The following is a 6566-nucleotide window of genomic DNA, read 5'->3' on the forward strand; positions in this document are numbered from 1 at the left end:
AAATACATATAATGTTAACAGTAACTTTTATAATTTAAAAGAGTAACTTTCGAGTTTCTTGCGTCCTCTTCTCAACAGATAAACAACCTTCCGAACACTGCAGTAGATTAAAAAAATTTGACGATTTAAAAGTTCTTGTGAACCAGTCTGTTCGAATAAAGATGACTTGAATTTGTTATATTTGATTTATCAATGATAGAATTTTTAAGATGTTTCTGTAGCGACGTTTTTTATCACCTCAGGATATAGAGTGTGTTACCCAAAGGAGATATATCGTTTATGTATGTTAATGGATGATAATGGAATAGTTAGTTAGGGGGAAAGGGATTGTTAGTAATTGAGTTTGACAGCCCCATTGCTAGCAATATGCCTTATTAGGTCGACCTCCACGTGGTTCCCCCTGGAAACCATCGTGAACAATTCTTGTTGAATTCGTCACGATGGGCTAACAGACCTACTTCATCTCTTCACCTATCATCCTTCACTGGTGCCCCGCCGGTTTATACCGATAGCGCGGGTGGGATTACCATTCCATTATCATCCATTAAAAAAAAAAAACCGCGCCTGCGCTATCGGTATACGCTGGCGGGATGAAAGCAGCCTATCGTAACAAATTCACTAATGAATCAATCACAATGGTTTCCAGGGGGAACCGCGAGGAGGTCGACCTGATAGAGTACATTGCTAGTAATAGTGTTACTAGTCCCCATTACTAACAATCTCTTTTCCCCCCTCGTTTATGTATGAGTGGGTTACCGACATAGCCCGAAGGATAAGCAAGCTGAATTGGCAATGGGCTGGTCACATAGCTCGAGGAATCGACAACCGATGGGGAAGAAAGGTTCTTGAGTGGCGACCAATAGATGGAGTGACGACCTAAAATGCGTTGCAGGAAGTCAGTGGATGCAGGTGGCTCAGGATCATTCTTTATAGCAGTCTATAGGGGAGGCTTATGTCCAGCAGTTAATGGCTGAAATGATGATAATGATGAGTGGGTTACAGCCACATATTGAGTGCTGCGGCGTTTCTTCCTCATTGTGGCAAAATCTGTAACCATTTTTTGGGCATAGGCCTAATTGGGCCATTTGCTTGTTTAGTTTACAGTGTCCAGTAAGAAATTTTGGGCATAATATACGGTAAACGTTTACATCAAGGAGACCGTATGCTTGTTTACCACCTCAATAGTATTAAAAAAATATAATGAGCGTAAAAGTACATGGAATATGTATATTGGGCGAACATAAAATATGTCTATTACGAAACACAGGTTTGTTAAATCTTATTTGAGCTAGTAATCCCTGACTATCAATACGTCCTCGAATAACATGTAGTTACAATATTTATACATATATTGACCCAATAACAATATATATATATATATATATATATATATATATATTTTTTTTTTTTATTTTTTTTTATTTTATGGGTGATAATGGAATGGTAACGCCACCCGCGCTATCGGTATACACCGGCGAGGCACCAGTGAAAGATGATAGGTGAGGATAAAGCAGGCCAGTTAGCCCATCGTGACGAATTCAACAAGAATTGTTCACGATGGTTTCCAGGGGGAACCACGTAGAGATCGACCTGATAGGGTATATTAATCGCAAAGAGGACTAACTTCCTCATTACTAATAATCTCTTTTAGATCCTAAAGATGTTTTAAGAGGGACGCTGCTGCCCATCCCTCGCCCGCCCTTAGTTGTCTCTCTTACGACACTCATGGGATAGAAAGGGGTGACTTATTCAACGCTGGGACACAAACGGCGGCGGTTATAGTAATCACAAAATATACTTTGATGACCGTTACTCTTCATTGTTGCCATTCTTAAGTACTAAGGATTTATGAATCCGTAGGAGCTAAGAATTTCCGTTGTGTACACTTTCGCAATCTTCTGGAATCCTAGATGCATTATAACGAAAATATCATCTCACTTGTACTATGTTCATAGACTCCTAGTAAACACGAAGAACTAGTAACAGTCCCCTCCCCCTCCTTGTGGTGGGGTGTGCGGTGAGCGGCCCGACTGAAGTGACGCAACATGCGCCAGCGCAATGTACTTGTGGTTGCTTAAATTGGTCGTTTTCGCATTTAGTTTTTAGAGAATTCTCATTGCATATACCATAGTTCATATCTGCCTACTTCTAGATATAACTTTCTATTTTGTCCCATTTGTCTCTTTGCGTTCATCTTTCTTACTTGTGGAAAATCTTAGCAGTGATGTAAAGAAATCGCAGAATGAAATAGATGGGACATACATATAAGATTTCTACCTTCCAAAAACCACTTGGTATACTACATACTTTGCCATTCTTAAGGTGCAAGGATGCTATTATCCATTTATTAGCATCCATTACCACCGTCCCTAAAATTTCACTGCATATTCCACCTCCAAACCAAAACACAGCCATGCAACCCTATTGTCTAAGGGTGCAAAGTAATCAACTCTACGCAATTCCCCCCGAAAAACCAGCATGGTTTATTTTCGTGAAATTCGTCACGATGAGCTCTCTGGCCTGCTTTCATCCGCACCTATCATCTCTCACTGTTGCCTCACTAGAATATACCAATAACGCAGGCAGGGTTACCTTTCCATTCCATTTTTACCTATTAAAAAAACCAGCATCTGCAGATTTAGGCGTTTACTATCCACTGTTGAATATAGGCTTCCCTCTATTAGAGGATTATGCCAGCAGTTGCCAAGCTTAACAGGTTCATTGGCAACCACAGTTAGGTTTTGGTGATGTTTTAAGAGAGATGCTGCTCTTCTCGGCCAGTAAGTTATATAAGAACACAGTAAAACTGTCATAATAAAATAATTACTAATGAACAACAACCAATGCATACCAGTCTGATGTCTCAGTGAGTGGGTAAGTAGGCGAGCGACAGCGCAGAAAGTGGTTTGTGACGCAACCGCGCCGGTAACCCAGTCACCGTGCCGTACCAGACGCTGACTGGTCACCATCCAACCACCCAACCACCGCTGCCTTCCACAAAGAACCTTCATGGCGGAGGGGGGAGGGAGAATAAATCAATTAATCTGACTTCATCCTCACCAATTAAACCGGAGGGGAGACGATTGTTAGTAACGGAAAATAACCTGTTTCTCTTATTTAGGTGAAGAAATCTGGTGTTTTTTTTAAGAAATGGTAACCCTACTTGTAGTACCCTGGCGAGCCACCATTGAGTGTTACTATATAGATTGAATAGGCGAGGATGAAGTAAGCTCAGTTAGCCCATCGTAAGGATTTCCTTAGGAATTAACCGCGATGTTTTTCAAGAAGAAATCACGCGAAAGCCGACCTAAAAAATTATTGTATTGCTAGTAGTAATGACGCCTAGTCTTAATTACCATTTGGAGAGGGGGGGAAGAGATTGTTAGTAATGCGGGTTACAAGTCCCACTGCTAGCAATATACCCTGTCAGGTTGATCTCCACGTGGCCCCCCCTGGAAATCATCGTCCTGAATGAAAGGTGTATTAATCATAATGGGCTAATTGACTTGCCTTTTCCTTCTAATCTATCATCCCTCACTGGTGCCCCGCCAGCATATAGCGCAGGATAGGTTAGCATTCCATTATCATCCATTAAAAAAACCCGCCACAACACTATGAAGGTTAATAAGCTCAGATGTACCCCGCGCTACTTGTGATTACAAAATCAGTAATATTTAAAATCATCGTCATCATAATTGGAAACCTAATCGATACCATTTCAAACAGCTGGTTTCTGATTCATAAACAATTCAGATGTTATACCACTGACGTGGCAATTTGCGTTCCTTTAATACTTGAAATGACAAACAAGCCGACACCTCACTTAATGGAAAGTTGTATCATCGCCTGAACATCGACATGAACTGAAATATAATACTGAAATATAATGAACCATGTTTGGGGATGTAAGCCCTTATGTCTTGTTTTTTTTTTATATAGGGAAAGATGTCATGTATAGTTAGTTTGAAGGTAATTGAATAATATGATTAAAACAGTTGTTGTCTAAGTTGTTGTGGGCTGGTTTCATTGAAACATTACAGCTATCACAAAATATATAGTGATACCCATAATACGTTTTTATATATATATATATATATATATATATATATATATATATATATATGTCCAAGAAATTAAAAATTTTCTTTCCATGCAACTTAGAATGGCAAACAAGCTGACGGCCCACCTGATGGAAAGTGGTAACCGTCGCCTATAAACATGAGCAGTACCATGGACATAACAGAGTACACTCTGTCGTCCAAGATACCCCTCATTTGTTGGCGTACTTGAAGAATAAGGTGTTACGCCTCTGTACCCTGTAATTTTACTGCATATCCCACCCTTCAAACCGAAACACAGCCATACAAACACAACTGCTTCATGGTTGAAACACGAATGGGACAGAAGTACTCAAGTAAATGGCTTTTGTATGAGTCTCCCTTGTGCTTGTGTTTTTTTCGTGCATTTTTCATTTTTTCTTAAGTAATCAAAGAGTTTGAAAAACAAACAAGAAATAAGCTTCCCATATCAATATGGCGTGTTCAACCGCTAAGTTTATTTACCATACAATATCAGCCGTTTATTATCCACTGCTGCACATAGGCCTCCCCCATAAAGGAGGGGGTTTACCAGTAGTTGCCATGCTCGGTGCTCTACAGTAATAGAATTAAAATAAAAAATAAATAAATGGAATTTAAAACGGATTTTAAATCTTCCATACGAACTAACAAACAACATGCCGTTCCGCCATAGAATTCAGTAGTCGAGGTATGGTCCTGGTATAGAAAAGACCACCATTTCCTTTTCCATGGATGTAATAAAAGGTGACTAAGGGAATTCGAAGGATGGACAACAGCGTCCCTCTTAAAACATCTCCAAAGTCTAACTGCGGTGACAAAAATCCGCTTGCCAAGTGTAGCTACTACTAAAACAAAAAAAAATCTCCCCAAAGGGGAGGCTTAAGTTTAGCAGTGGACAGTTAAAGGCTGATGATGATGAAGTAAGGCTAACAACTTCAGTTCCTCTCTTTACACTTGTCATGAAACGAAATGTTGATTTACACAAATCGTGCAGGCTTCTATATCTTTTGTATGATTTCGTCATACAATGCACGTGGAATTCCATAAAAGGTCAGTTATTCTTATTTTAGTGTTCACTTTCCCTGCGTTGCTTCTATCATGATGTCATCATGATTTTTTGATAGCCATACCATATTTTAATAACTTCATTGTTAAAAATTCCATTTTGGTATCAGTGTTAATCGAGTTTTAGAAAAAAAAATATTTCGGCTATACATATATGTATATATATATATATATATATATATATATATATATATATATATATATATATATATATATTTTATACAACTTAGAATGGCAAACAAGCTGAAGCAGGTGGGCCACCTGATGGAAAATGGTAACCGTCGCCTATAGACATGAGCAGTACCATGGACATAACATACTATACTGTTTTTTTTATACCATTGAGATGGCAAATAAGCATACGTCTCACCTGATAGTAAGTTCATCAGGTTACCGTAGCCTATGCCATATTGCCGACGTTGAAGAAATCTCTTTTTATCCATTTTTTGAAGTCCTAATTTGGTCTCTTGGAAAATTTTCAAATATACATAAACGAAGCGGTTTCCAATACATATAGATTTATGTCAATGCACATAGCTTAGTCAATTATTTATTTATTTAATATTTAATGACCACGTTACAAAAAACAAGTTGGTACAAAAGGCGGGCTGAATACTATATAGCGGGGGGAAAGGGATTGTTAGTAATGGAGACTGAGAATCCCATTGCTAGCAATATACCCAACCAGGTCGACCTCCTCGCGGTTCCCCCTGGAAACTATCATGGTTAATTCCTGATCGATTCATCATGATGGGCTAACTGGCCTGTTTTCATTCTCATCTATCACCCTTCACTGGTGCTCCGCCAGCGTATCCCGTTAGCGCAGGCGGGCACACCATACCATTTTCACTCATCAAAAAAAAATATTATACGAGTATAGCATTCTCTCGCAGCCAACCTTTGGCAAAAAAGAAATGTAATTATTGGGGTAGTTTGGCTAGTAGTTGCCACGCTTGACAGACGGGTTGGCAACCGCAGTTAGACTTTGGTAATATTATAATTTCTTTTTTTTTAAATACTCTTGTGAACTGTAAATATTTTTAAAGAAGATCTAATGCATTGACTGGAATCGACAAAATCAGGTTGTGCAACATTCCACGCGGTCATCTTATCGACGGATTGAATTGCCTTCGATTTGCTTCTTGCAAAATATAATTAGCTTGTCTACAATCGTATAGCTTACTTTGTTAGTGATTACCTTCAAAATTATGGCATAGACTAGAAATATGCAATCGAAGCTTGAAGTGTTGCCAGATGAGATTTCGTATTCGAATTTCAAAAAATTAGAAAAATGCAATCGAAGCTGTGTTGCCAGATGAGATTTTGTATTCGATTTTCAAAAAATTAATAATATGCAATCGAAGCTGTGTTGCCAGTATTATTTTGTATTCGAATTTCAAAAACCTGTTCTTTCAATTGAGA

The sequence above is a fragment of the Galleria mellonella genome, unplaced genomic scaffold (assembly GCF_026898425.1).
Source record: "Galleria mellonella isolate WM207_F2 unplaced genomic scaffold, CSIRO_AGI_GalMel_v1 utg109, whole genome shotgun sequence".
In the NCBI taxonomy this organism is placed as follows: Eukaryota; Metazoa; Arthropoda; class Insecta; order Lepidoptera; family Pyralidae; genus Galleria; species Galleria mellonella.